Source organism: Aegilops tauschii, chromosome 7 (genome assembly GCF_002575655.3).
Source record: "Aegilops tauschii subsp. strangulata cultivar AL8/78 chromosome 7, Aet v6.0, whole genome shotgun sequence".
NCBI classification, from domain to species: domain Eukaryota; kingdom Viridiplantae; phylum Streptophyta; class Magnoliopsida; order Poales; family Poaceae; genus Aegilops; species Aegilops tauschii.
This window is the reverse complement of record NC_053041.3, coordinates 173174539-173187297: the sequence shown is the minus strand read 5'-3', so window position 1 is coordinate 173187297 and position 12759 is coordinate 173174539.

Below are 12759 nucleotides of genomic sequence, written 5' to 3'. Positions count from 1 at the left end.
CATGTCCGGATCCGGAGGTCAAGGCAAGTGGATGGTCTCCTTCGTCAAGGAGAAGGACATTACTGAGCTTCGGGCGGCCGGGTACTTCGCAAAGGAAATCGCCCACCGTCTTCCAGCCCAGGGGCAAGTCGTTCCCATGCCGAAGCCCAATGAGAGGGTGGTATTCATCCCTCATTTCTTCCACGGGCTAGGGTTTCCACTCCACCCTTTCGTCCGTGGGCTGATGTACTATTACGGGATAGACTTCCATGATCTATCCCCGAACTCTTTCCTCAACATCTCGGCGTTCCTTGTCGTGTGTGAGGCCTTCCTCCGCATCCAACCCCACTTCGGGCTGTGGCTTAAGGTCTTCAACGTGAAGCCGAAGGTGGTGGATGGCCAGCACGCGGAGTGCGGAGGAGCCATGGTGAGTAAGCTGACCAATGTCTCGTGGCCAAAAGGCACTTTCGTGGAGACTGTCAAGGAATGGCAGAAACAATGGTTCTACATCACAGAACCCCGCGGCACAAACTGGGCCGCGGCTGCCGAATTTAACTCCGACGCTCCCATGCGAATCACCTCCTGGGTTGAGAAGAGCCCGAACTGGTGTTCGCCAGATGAGCTGATAGCACTGCAGACAGGCGTTCAAAGCATGGTGGACAAGGACGTCAAGCTCGTCGACGTAATCCAAGTGATGCTGGTTCGCCGGATCCTCCCCTGCCAAAGCCGAAAACGCCCCCTTTGGGAGTTCAATCCGAAGAGGCACCAAACCCTAGAGAGGCTCTTTGAAACAACTCACGAAGATGCCTGGAAGTTGCTCTTCAAGGGCAATGAGATACCGCCAGCCACGGATTCGGACCGTGGGCACGACATTAACCACCCCGCCAGTGAGGTAAGTTTCTAACGCGTCCTCTACTTGTTTGCTTCAATGAGGATATCTGAATTTTTACTGTCATTGCTTCTTCAGGAATGGATGGAGAGGGTGAAGCGGATCCAGTGTCCGGCTCCGCTACCTGAAGAACCAGTCATTCCGCGTTTAGCAAAGATGCTGGTGGCGGCGCCCTATATAGCGCTGGGGAAGAAGGCCACGGGGAAGGCCAAGGGGGTCCGGAGTGGCCCCTGCTGCAAGGGCGCTTCGGACGTGACATCCGAGCCGTTCCTCCATCGCCGAAGACGACGACGATGAGGAGGAGGAGGAGAGCGACTCTCCCCCTGATGGGGGGAGAAAGAAGAGGGCAGCCTCCACAATTCTGGAGGCAGAGGCGCCCAAGAAGGGGAAAGGCCCGCTCGCGGGCAGCTCCGCATGGGACGTCGACAACAGTCCAGAGCGACGCTCCCGCACTAAGCCTCGGGCCGCATCGTAAGTGCTAAGACTCGTACATGCCCATAAATCTAACATCTCCTCTTTGTCGTATTGACATAATTAATTATGCTTTTGCAGTCCGGCCCATGACAGCTCCCAGCGATCCTCATCCAGAGGCTCGTTGGACTCAAGGGAGATGGCCAGCGAGACACCGCCGGCCGCTTACTCTCCCAAGGCCAAGGGAGACGACGAGGTGCTCTCCCAACGGACCTTCCATGGCCAAGGGGCGGTTCAGGAGGCCGTCAAGGCAGCACCAGAGGGCGATACCTCGGCCGCCGGACACATGGGGGAGCAAGCCCCCATGGAGGCTGATGATGGGGGCCGAGCTCAATTCGGCCCCCATATGAGCACGGATCCGGAGACCCGTACGACCTCGGAATCCGACAAGCAGCTTCCTTCAAGAGAAGGAGGCGTGCCCGTCCCGCCGGCGACCTCTGTCCAACCAGAGGCGCCGGACAATCTATTGGAAGCACTGCGAGGCGCTTCCATTGTGGAAGAACACCGTATCCTTATGGGTACGGTGATTGAGAAGGTTCAGTCCGTTAAAAGCGGACTGACCGAAGCCTGCAGCGGCCTGCTGACGGGTTTTGAGGTAAGCGGCGTTTTAACCGAGAAAATCCCCACACAGACAGTAGCCCCTGAGACACTGTCCGGTGTTCGGAAAGAAAACCAGACAAAGGATCAATTAAATTTTGGAGGAAACTAACCAAGCTGTGTCTGATGTGAATAAGCAGGCGTCGCTGCTGACCGCGACTTATCACACTCCCAACTAGAGCAGAAACTGGAGCGGGCCGAAGAAGAGCTCGGCCAGGTGAGGAAGCAGCTGGAAGACCAGCAAGGTATGCAATGGCTCGCTATATATTTTGAAAGAGTAAACGATGTATACTGACCATAGTGTCATTATATGTGTAGGGGCGACGACCGAGGTCACGGCCCTGAAAGAGGCCCTGGCCGAAGCCGAGGGGAAAGCTGTCAAGGAGCAGGCCGCTCGCAAGAAGCTGAAGGCCCGGCTGAACGAGGTCCAGCAAGAGCTCCAGGACGTGGTGAAGAAGTACGAGACCCTGGAGGGCGATGTTTCGGCTCGAGAGACCGAACTCTCCAAGGCTCATCGAAGCGCGGAAGCGGCCCGGGTTGAAGCCCAGGGTGCCCTCCAGGAGATCCAAGAGGCCAGGAAGATCACGGCGGGTAAGGTGTTTAGTATGCAAAGTAAGTATATGAAGAAGTATTTCTTACTAACCCGGATTTGGAGTTCTCCAGGAGCCTTCACAGATCTGCCGCGCAGTGTGTCCGACGCCGCGGAGTTCCTCTGAGCCGAAGAAGGGAGCTCCATGGAGAAATTGTTCTGGTCGCAGTATCTTGCGCCAGAGCATCCCGTGCCCTTCACCGATCAGCTGAAACAGCTGGTGGAGCTGCATAGGGTGGCCGAACTAGCCATGAAGGATTTGATAATCCGGGTATGGCCAGCCGAAGCTATGTCCGACAGCTACTTCGGACTCGTGAAGCGGCTGGTGAACGCCTGCCCTCGGCTGGACGTCGTCAAGCGATCGGCCTGTATTGAAGGTGCGCGCATGGCCTTCGCCAGTTGCAAGATGTGGTGGGCGAAGATGGACGCTATCGAGCTGACCAGGGGGCCGCCAGAGGGCAAGGAGCACCACACACCCGAGCGCTATTTTGTGGATGTCCTAGAGGGGTCTCGCATTGTAGCAATGCAGTGTGGGCAAGAATTATTTTCGAATGAATACATTCATGTTGTCTTTGCCTTGTATGATGAAACAAAGTCGGTTTGTAATATAATGCTTGTTATGTTTTAATTTTTTCCTGTTGTGCGGCCGTGTTGTATGAAATCTGAGGGTTGGCCAGTTGTCGGCTTCTGCCCCCACGTAGGTAGTACAGAGGTGTTCGGGATGGAATCTAAACAATCTTGATACAATTATATGGTCCTTGAAGGAGTTGTTTAGCGCAACGAACCAGGCAATCAGACTATGCGGCTTGAACACCCTCACTGAGCCATAGGAGTTTTACAATAAAACATGGGCACAGCCCCTAGTATCCGAACCAGAGTGGTATGAGTGTCTGATCGGGAAGTACCGATCCTTCGCGTAATGCAGGAGAAATCTCCAACGATTTGCAACCTCCGAACAGCTGACCCGCTCTCGCCGTATCATGACACTCAGTTTTCAGCTTTCTCTACTGAGGTGCTCCTTTGGATAAACCAGGGCACAATCACAGTAGTTCTCCCTTTACTACCTTAGCCGATATAGCGGAACGTAAGTTAGCAAGCACAGGAGCTGGGCAACCCAACTATTGACCAAAGACATGATTCGGAGCCAATGCATATAGTGCTAAATTCGGGGTGCCGAACTATACTATAAAAGTGTTTAGACTTTTGTTGCCATGTTGTGGGGCTCTATGAAGCCCCTGGCAAGTTGGAACGCACTGAGTGTATGGGTGTTATCTGATAGAATTACCAGAAAGGGAAAGGCAAAAAGTAAGAAAAAGGAAGAACCAGTGGTAAGCTAGAGCCGTGGAGATTTGGGCCGCAAACTGTTTCTATTGTAATTTGATTAATACGTCAAGGCGCATTTGATACAAGTGGTGTGATGAGCAACAGGCTATTTAACATGCCAAAACCAAGGGAGAGCTGCATGTGGGTCCTAAAAAACAGGTAGAGTGATCGTTTAACGAAACCACCTAGAGAAGTCCCCATATGTCTGTGTTTCTCGCCGTCTTGGTGTGTTTGTCCTTCGAGATGACCCATGATCAGGCCATTGGATGGGGCCTGCGGGATTGAGACCTGAAAGGAAAAAGTAAAAGTGAAAGTACGTGTGTATCCGGTGCCGGTTGAGCCGCACTGTGGATCACAAGCTAGCTATGCCTCCGTCGATGCCCATGGAATTTTGAGTGCATAGTTATGTACGCGCGGCACGAATGCCACCGCTTGATCGGGACTGAGACGGAGGCCGGATTGCTAGTCGAGCTCCTGACGAGCCGAGCTGTCCTGCTGCAGGGTAGTTCGGACCCTCTTAACGGTGTCCGTGGGCTCGGCAGCCGAATTAGGGTTCTGCTTGAGAAGGCTGCTCTGTACTTCTGCTGCTAAGGCAGCTGTGTGCTCTTCTATACGGAGGGAGCGTTCCGTATTTCTGTTGACCGTGATGACACCGCGTGGACCGGGCATCTTGAGCTTGAGATAAGCATAGTGTGGCACTGCATTGAATCGCGCGAATGCGGTTCGTCCAAGCAGTGCATGATAGCCGCTGCGAAAGGGGACGATGTCAAAGATTAACTCCTTGCTTCAGAAATTGTCCGAAGATCCGAAGACAACCTCTAGCGTGATTGAGCCCGTGCAACGAGCCTCCACACCTGGTATGACTCCTTTGAAGGTAGTCTTTATGGGCTTGATCCGTGATGGATTAATGCCCATTTTTCGCACTGTATCCTGATAGAGCAGATTGAGGCTGCTACCTCTGTCCATAAGGACGCGTGTCAGGTGAAATCCATCAATGATTGGGTCAAGGACTAGCGCGGCTGAACCGCCATGACGGATACTAGTCGGATGATCCCGACGATCAAAGGTGATCGGGAATGACGACCATGGATTGAATTTTTGGGCGACTGGCTCTATCGCGTAGACGTCCCTTAGTGCGCGCTTGCGTTCCCTTTTAGGGATGTGTGTAGCATATATCATGTTCACTGTTTTGACTTGGGGGGGGGACTTCTTCTGTCCCCCTGTGTTCGGTTGCCGGGGCTCCTCGTCGTCGTCCTCGCTTTGTAATCCCTTTTCCCTGTTCTCGGCGTTTAATTTGCCGGCCTGTTTAAAAACCCAACAATCTCTGTTGGTATGATTAGCTGGTTTGTCTGGGGTGCCATGTATCTGGCACGGGAGATCGAGTATGCGGTCCAGGCTGGATGGTCCCTGATTGTTTCTTTTGTACAGTTTCTTCCGCTGGCTGGACTTGGGGCCGCTGAATCCAGCGTTGACTGTAGTGTCATCGGTATTATCACCATTGCTTCGGCGTTTGTGTCTGTTACGTCGGAGCTTGCCTTTGCTGTTCTTAACCTCAGAGGGGCCTACCTCGCTGGCTGTGTTTTTGCTACGAGCCAACCAACTATCCTCACCCGCGCAAAAGCGGGTCATGAGTGCCGTGAGGGCTGCCATAGATTTTGGTTTTTCTTGGCCGAGGTGGCGGGCGAGCCATTCGTCGCGGATGCTATGTTTAAAGGCCGCTAGGGCTTCGGCATCCAGATAGTCGACGATCTGGTTCTTTTTGGTTAGGAACCTAGTCCAGAATTTCCTGGCCGATTCTCCAGGTTGTTGGACTATGTGGCTTAAGTCATCGGCGTCTGGTGGCCGGACATATGTACCTTGGAAGTTGTCGAGGAAGGCTTCTTCCAAGTCCTCCCAGTTGCCGATAGAAATTTCAGGCAGGCTGTTTAACCAGTGCCGAGCTGGTCCTTTAAGCTTTAGTGGGAGGTATTTGATAGCGTGGAGGTCATCTCCGTGGGCCATGTGGATGTGGAGGATAAAGTCCTCAATCCATACCGCGGGATCAGTTGTCCCGTCGTATGATTCAATATTCACAGGTTTGAACCCTTCGGGGAATTCATGATCCATAACTTCATCAGTGAAGCAAAGAGGGTGTGCGGCGGCTCTATACCTGGTCGCATCGCGTCGTAGCTCCGATGGAGTCCGTTTGCGGTTGTCGGCTCGGGTGTGACTAGGTTTGTCACGTCTGAATAGGTAGCCATCATCACGTGTCGAGGAACGTCCTCGCGATCTGTAAATTGATCGGGTATATCCTGCCCTACTATCCAGGGTCTGCCGGAGGTCATATGTATGACCCCGAACTGTTTTGTCTCTGTTTTTCCATGGCGGTGGGGCGGGCTGCTATTCGGCTTGAGTTGCCGCTCTATCCCAACCACGAGGTGGTCGGTCCACCGCATTGTCCCGACCGCGTAGTGTTCGGTCGGCCGCATTACGCGAGGGAGGAATGGGCTCCGGTGCCTCTTCATCGAACTGAGGTAGCAACCTTCGCTTTGGGTAACTCTTGGCTAGGCGTCTGAGGCCGTACTCTTCGGCTGCCAGAACGTCAGTCCATCTGTCAACGAGCAGATCTTGGTCAGCTTGAAGCTGCTGCTGCTTCTTTTTCATGCTCCTTGCGGTGGCTATTAGCTGGCTCTTGAAGCACTCCTGCTCGAGAGGTTCCTCAGGCACGATGAAATCTTCATTGCCGAGGCTTTCCTCATCCTCGGAGAGCGGACGATAACTACCGTCCTCCGAGCCGTTGGGCCTGGCATGTTCGTCGGGGCTAGCTTGCCCATTTTCTTGCTCCTCCTGTTCGGATGTTACCTCAGCAAGGTCTTCATTGTTTTCGGCATTGTCCGGAGTATTATTTTCTCCGGTGCCAGCATTGCTATCTTTTGAACGACATGACTTAGAGCGGCACCGAGGACGCCGGTGTTTTGCTGTGTCTCAGGAGGTTTATTCTCGACTGGATTTTTTTTGTCATCGTCATTGGTTGTTTTGGGTGTGTCCACCATGTACACATCGTACGAAGAAGTGGTCGTCCAGCGTCCAGTGAATGGCGGACTTTGATCTTGCTCCTCATCAGCATCGTCGCCCATACCGTCGATGTCTTCGGAGTCGTAATCAAGCGTGTCGGTTAAATCCTCGACTGTGGCTATGAAGTGGGTGGCGGGTGGGAAGCAAGATTCTCCATCATCAGCCCCTAGTTCAAACTGAACATAGTTCGGCTGTGAGTCCCCCGCCAAGGACAGGCTCTTTAATGAGTTCAGCACATCGCCCAAGGACGAGTGCTGGAAGATGTCTGCGGCGCTAAACTCGAAGATCGATAAACGATCAAGTTCGGCATTCGCGTGCTCACATGGTTCAGAACTTGCGCCCAGAGAAGAGTCTGGAGTTCCGGTGAAACAGATATTGTGTGAGGTTAGGTCCATGTGTGGCTCCAACGCCGGGGAATCTGTGGCTTCCGTGGTGGGGTTGAGCCTCCAATCCTTGGATGTCGTAGTATGCCCCGGATCTAAGGCCAGAGCGGTTACAGGAGCTATCTCCTGGATGCGGTCTGACGACATATTTAGGTCATGTTCATCAAGGTGACAAGGAGCGGTCGTCGCGGTCTTGAATCCGGCGAAGATCAAATATCCACAGATGTCCGCGATGTAATTCAAGCTCCCAAATCTGACCTGATGGCCAGGGGCGTAGCTATCGGTCTGCTCCAGGTGGCCAAACGAGTTGGCCCGCAACGCGAAGCCGCCGAACACGAAGATCTGTCCGGGGAGGAAGGTTTCTCCTTGGACAACGTCATTGTTGATGATTGAAGGGGCCATCGATCCTTTTGAGGACGGCGCAGTGGAACTCTCAATGAAAGCACCAATGTCGGTGTCAAAACCAGCGGATCTCGGGTAGGGGGTCCCGAACAGTGCGTCTAAGGTCGATGGTAATAGGAGACAGGGGACACAATGTTTACCCAGGTTCGGGCCCTCTCTATGGAGGCAATACCCTACTTCCTGCTTGATTGATCTTGATGATTATGAGTATTACAAGAGTTGATCTACCACGAGATCATAATGGCTAAACCCTAGAAGTCTAGCCTGTATGACTATGATAATGAATCTCTCCTCTCCGGACTAAGTCCTCCGGTTTATATAGACACCGGAGGATCTAGGGTTACACAAGGTCGGTTACAAAGAAGGGAATCTACATATTTGGCCGCCAAGCTTGCCTTCCATGCCAAGGAGGGTCCCATCCGGACACGGGTGTAGTCTTCGGTCTTCGTATCTTCACAGCCCATCACTCTAGCCCATGGCTAACAGGCCGGACGCCCGAGGACCCCTTAGTCCAGGACTCCCTCAATCGAGGCCAACCCGGAGAAGGTCAAGGCAATAGAAGACATGAGCCCACCACAAACCCTGAAGGAAATGCAGAAGCTCGCGGGCTGCGTGACCTCGTTGGGACGCTTCATCTCCAAGCTGGGGGAGCGCGCCTTGCCGTTCTTCGAGCTGATAAAGAAGAAGGGCCCGTTCGAGTGGACCCCAGAGGCCGACCAGGCATTCCAAGACCTCAAGAGATACTTGACCAGCCCGCCGGTGATGGTAGCACCTCGCCCCCTCGAGCCCCTGGTACTCTACCTGGCCGCCACGCCCTACTCGGCAAGTGCGGCGTTGGTAGCTGTCCGGGAAGAGCGCCAGGTCAAGGGCACGCGGCGTAACGCCGCACCTACGGACAAGACAGCATAGCGCCAAGATAGCCCCACCAAAGCCACGACAACATCAGCAGATGACCATGCCCTGCAAGACGGTGCTGCAGGGCCTGTGGAGGCCCTGATAAGTGACCAGGCTCCTGGGGACCCCTCGCCTCAGGAGGTGTCCCAACCTCTGGAGGCCTCGAACCCCGTCGACGCTCCCGTGCTTGTCGAGCACCCGGTGTACTTCGCTGGCACAATACTAAGGGACGCGAGAGCACGATACCCCATGCCTCAGAATCTCTTGCTCGCGCTCCTGGTGGCCTCACGTAAACTGCACCACTACTTCCAAGGTCACCCAATCAAGTTCGTCTCGGCCTACCCGTTGGAGAGGGTACTCCGGAGCCCAACGCTGCGGGAACAGTCGCTGAATGGAACATCGAGCTGCAAGCATTCCAGCTCGAGTTCAGCACAACCAGGGTCATCAAGGGAGCCGTGCTCGCCGACTTCGTGGCGGAATGGACCGACACCCCGGAGCTTGAAGCAAGCCAGGACCGATCCCTCTCGCCAGGAGGTGGAGCGCCAGATGGCTGGGTCATGTATTTCGACGGCGCGTTCGCACGCCAGGGCACGGGGGCTGGAGCAGTGCTCATCTCGCCCACTCAGGACAAGCTCTACTACGCCGTGCAGCTCTGCTTCCAGTAGGGCGAGAAGGTCTCCAACAACATCGCGGAATATGAAGGCCTCATTGTCGGTGTCAAAACCGGCGGATCTCGGGTAGGGGGTCCCGAACTGTGCGTCTAAGGTTGATGGTAACAGGAGACAGGGAACACAATGTTTACCCAGGTTCGGGCCCTCTCTATGGAGGTAATACCCTACTTCCTGCTTGATTGATCTTGATGAATATGATTATTACAAGAGTTGATCTACCACGAGATCGTAATGGCTAAACCCTAGAAGTCTAACCTGTATGACTATGGTAATGAGTCTCTCCCCCTCTCCGGACTAAGCCCTCCGGTTTATAGACACCAAAGAGATCTAGGGTTACATAAGGTCGGTTACAGAAAAAGGAATCTACACACTTGATCACCAAGCTTGCCTGCCACGCCAAGGAGAGTCCCATACGGACACGGGTAGAATCTTCGGCCTTCGTATCTTCACAGCCCATCAGTCCGGCCCATGGCTAACAGGCCGGAAGCCCGAGGACCCCTTAGTCCAGGACTCCCTCAGTAGCCCCTGAACCAGGATTCAATGACGAGGAGTCCGGCACGCAGTTTTATCTTCGGCATTGTAAGGCGGGTTCCCCTTTTCAATACTCCATGATGGTCTTCGGACGAACGTGCCCAGCTCTGTAACATGAGTTTTGTATATTTCCACAGAGGGTACAATAATTTATAAATCCATTCCACCAACAACTGTTCATAGCAAGACGCCACATCACCGCCGGGTCATTATTTTAAACCGTTTGTTGGCCTACCGCCCCGGGTTTTGGGGCGCGGCTTCACTAGCACGTCTTATCCAAGCCGAGATCGTGTCCCCTTATTAAGGGATTCTCATTAACATGGACGTGGGCAACCCAACTGTCCCTGGGGTACAACTCCTTGGGAACAGGCAAGTTTTAAGGCCCTGGAGTAGGCGCTAGATATTCACAGGCTTTATAAAGGGGTATAGACCCGTCTCTCTCTCTTCCACTCTGGCTTCGTCCTCCGCCCTTGCTATCTCGAGTTCTAACACCCAAGTTTCGACCGCCACAACCCTCTGTCATGTCCGGATCCAGCCTTCCTGGCCGGTGGGTGGCTTCTTCTGTTACAGAGGAGGATATTGCGAAGCTTAGGGTGGCAAGATATCTGACTGCAAAAATTCTCCATCGGCTCTCTGCTGAAGGGCAGATTATCCCTGCCCCTAGATCCGGCGAGAGGGTCGTGTTTGTCTCCCACTTCCTCCGAGGGTTAGGCTTCGCCCTTCATCCCTTTGTTCGTGGGCGCATGTTCTATTATGGGCTGGATTTTCACGATCTGGCCCCGAACACTGTTCTTCTCATCTCGGCGTTTATCGTCACGTGCGAGGCCTTCCTCCGGATTCCTCCACAATTCGGCTTGTGGCTCAGGACTTTCAATGTGAAGCCGCAGAAGATGGAGGGGAAGCAGGCGGAGTGTGGTGGCGCCACCGTGAGCAAGCTTAATAGCGCTCTTTGGCTAAAAGGATCCTTCATCGAGTCCTCTGACTTATGGCAGTGGGAGTGGTTCTATATCACCGAGCCCCATGGTTCCAAGTGGGCGGCTGCGCCTGCGTTTTGATCTAGCCCTCCGATTCAGCTCGCATCATGGATTAATAAGGGGTTGTACTGGGGATCAATTGATGAGGTACAGACTCTGCAGAGCCGCATCCGGAGCCTCCTCGAGAGGGACATTGATCTTATCAACGTTATTCAAGTAATGCTGGTCCGTTGGACCTTGCCGTGCCAAAGGCGACCTCTTCGCATGTGGGAGTTTAATCCCGAAGGGCCACGGACACTTCAACACTTCTTCGGCACTACGCACAAAGGGATGTGGAAATTATTTTTTGGGAAACAAAAACAGTGGTCGGATACTACCGAAGACATCGGCCTTGACTGTAACCATCCGGATACCACGGTAAGTACCCGTCCGCCGAACACCTCTTAATCAGGTATCCTGTGGTAAGACACTGAGCAAACCATCTCTTTCCAGGGCTGGATACAGAAAGCGGAACGGATTAGGTGTCTGGCCCCCTTCCCGAAGACTCAGCGGACCCCGTGCTAACAAGGATGCTGGCACCGGCATCGTACCAGGCACCGGTGGAGGAGGGCAAGGTGGAGAGCGGGAAGACCAGGGGTGGCCTTCGTTCTGAAGGTAAATTAGACACCGGGTCTGGAGAAATCGACGTTTCTTCGCCCGAAGACAAAGGCGAAGGAGAAGCAAGCATCCCTTCTCCATATAGGAAGAAAAGGGCCGCCTCCGGGAGGAACTGACTCCCAAGAGGGGCAACATGCCATCGTCAGGCGGCTCGGGATTGGAAGGCGACGCCGTTGCACAGCTCTGCCGTGAGGACAAGCCTTCGATCAAATCGTAAGTGAATCCGGGGTGCTTTAATCACATCCCGTTCCTTTCCTGTTACGGAAGTGACATGTAATGTACATGTGTATCTTCACAGTTCGGCACAGAGTTTTCCTGAGCAATCCTCTTCTTTGGGAGATCTTCTCCCAGAGATGATGGAAAGCGAGACGCCTCCCCCGGCCTCCTCGCCCAATAAGGCGGACGACTCCAAAGTGTCGTCTCAAAGGGGTTTCTTGATCAACAAGAGGCGCGAGGGATGAAGAAGGCATTACCCGAAGGTGAACCCCCGATCGCCTGGGGTTCAGGGGCCAACAATGAAGGCCCCGGTGTCGGTGTCAAAACCGGCGGATCTCGGGTGGGAGTCCCGAACTGTGCGTCTAAGGTCCATGGTAACAGGAGACAGGGGACACAATGTTTACCCAGGTTCGGGCCCTCTCTATGGAGGTAATACCCTACTTCCTGCTTGATTGATCTTGATGAATATGAGTATTACAAGAGTTGATCTACCACGAGATCGTAATGGCTAAACCCTAGAAGTCTAGCCTGTATGACTATGGTAATGAGTATATCCCCTCTCCGTACTAAGTCCTCCGGTTTATATAGACACTGGGAGGATCTAGGGTTACACAAGGTCGGTTACAAAGAAGGGAATCTACATATTTGGTCGCCAAGCTTGCCTTCCACACCAAGGAGAGTCCCATCCGGACACGGGAGAGAGTCTTCGGTCTTCGTATCTTCACAGGGCATCAGTCCGGCCCATGGCTAACAGGCCGGATGCCCGAGGACCCCTTAGTCCAGGACTCCCTCAGTAGCCCCTGAACCTGGCTTAAATGACGAGGAGTCCGGCGCGTAGATGTATCTTCGGCATTGCAAGGCGGGTTCCCCTTTCCGAACTCCAAGATAGTCTTCGGACATATTGAACGTGTCCGGACCTATAACACACACACCACACACAACCGCAGAGAGAATATAATTTTCCACGAGTCCAATCTGCTGACAACTTTTTGTAATATCACGTCTGCCCGGTCATAATTTCAAACCGTTTTTCGTCTACCGCTCCATGTTTCGAGACGCGGTTGCCATTGGCACGTCTTGTCAAAGCAAAGATCGTGTCCCCTTATTGCGGGATTCTAATCAATACGGG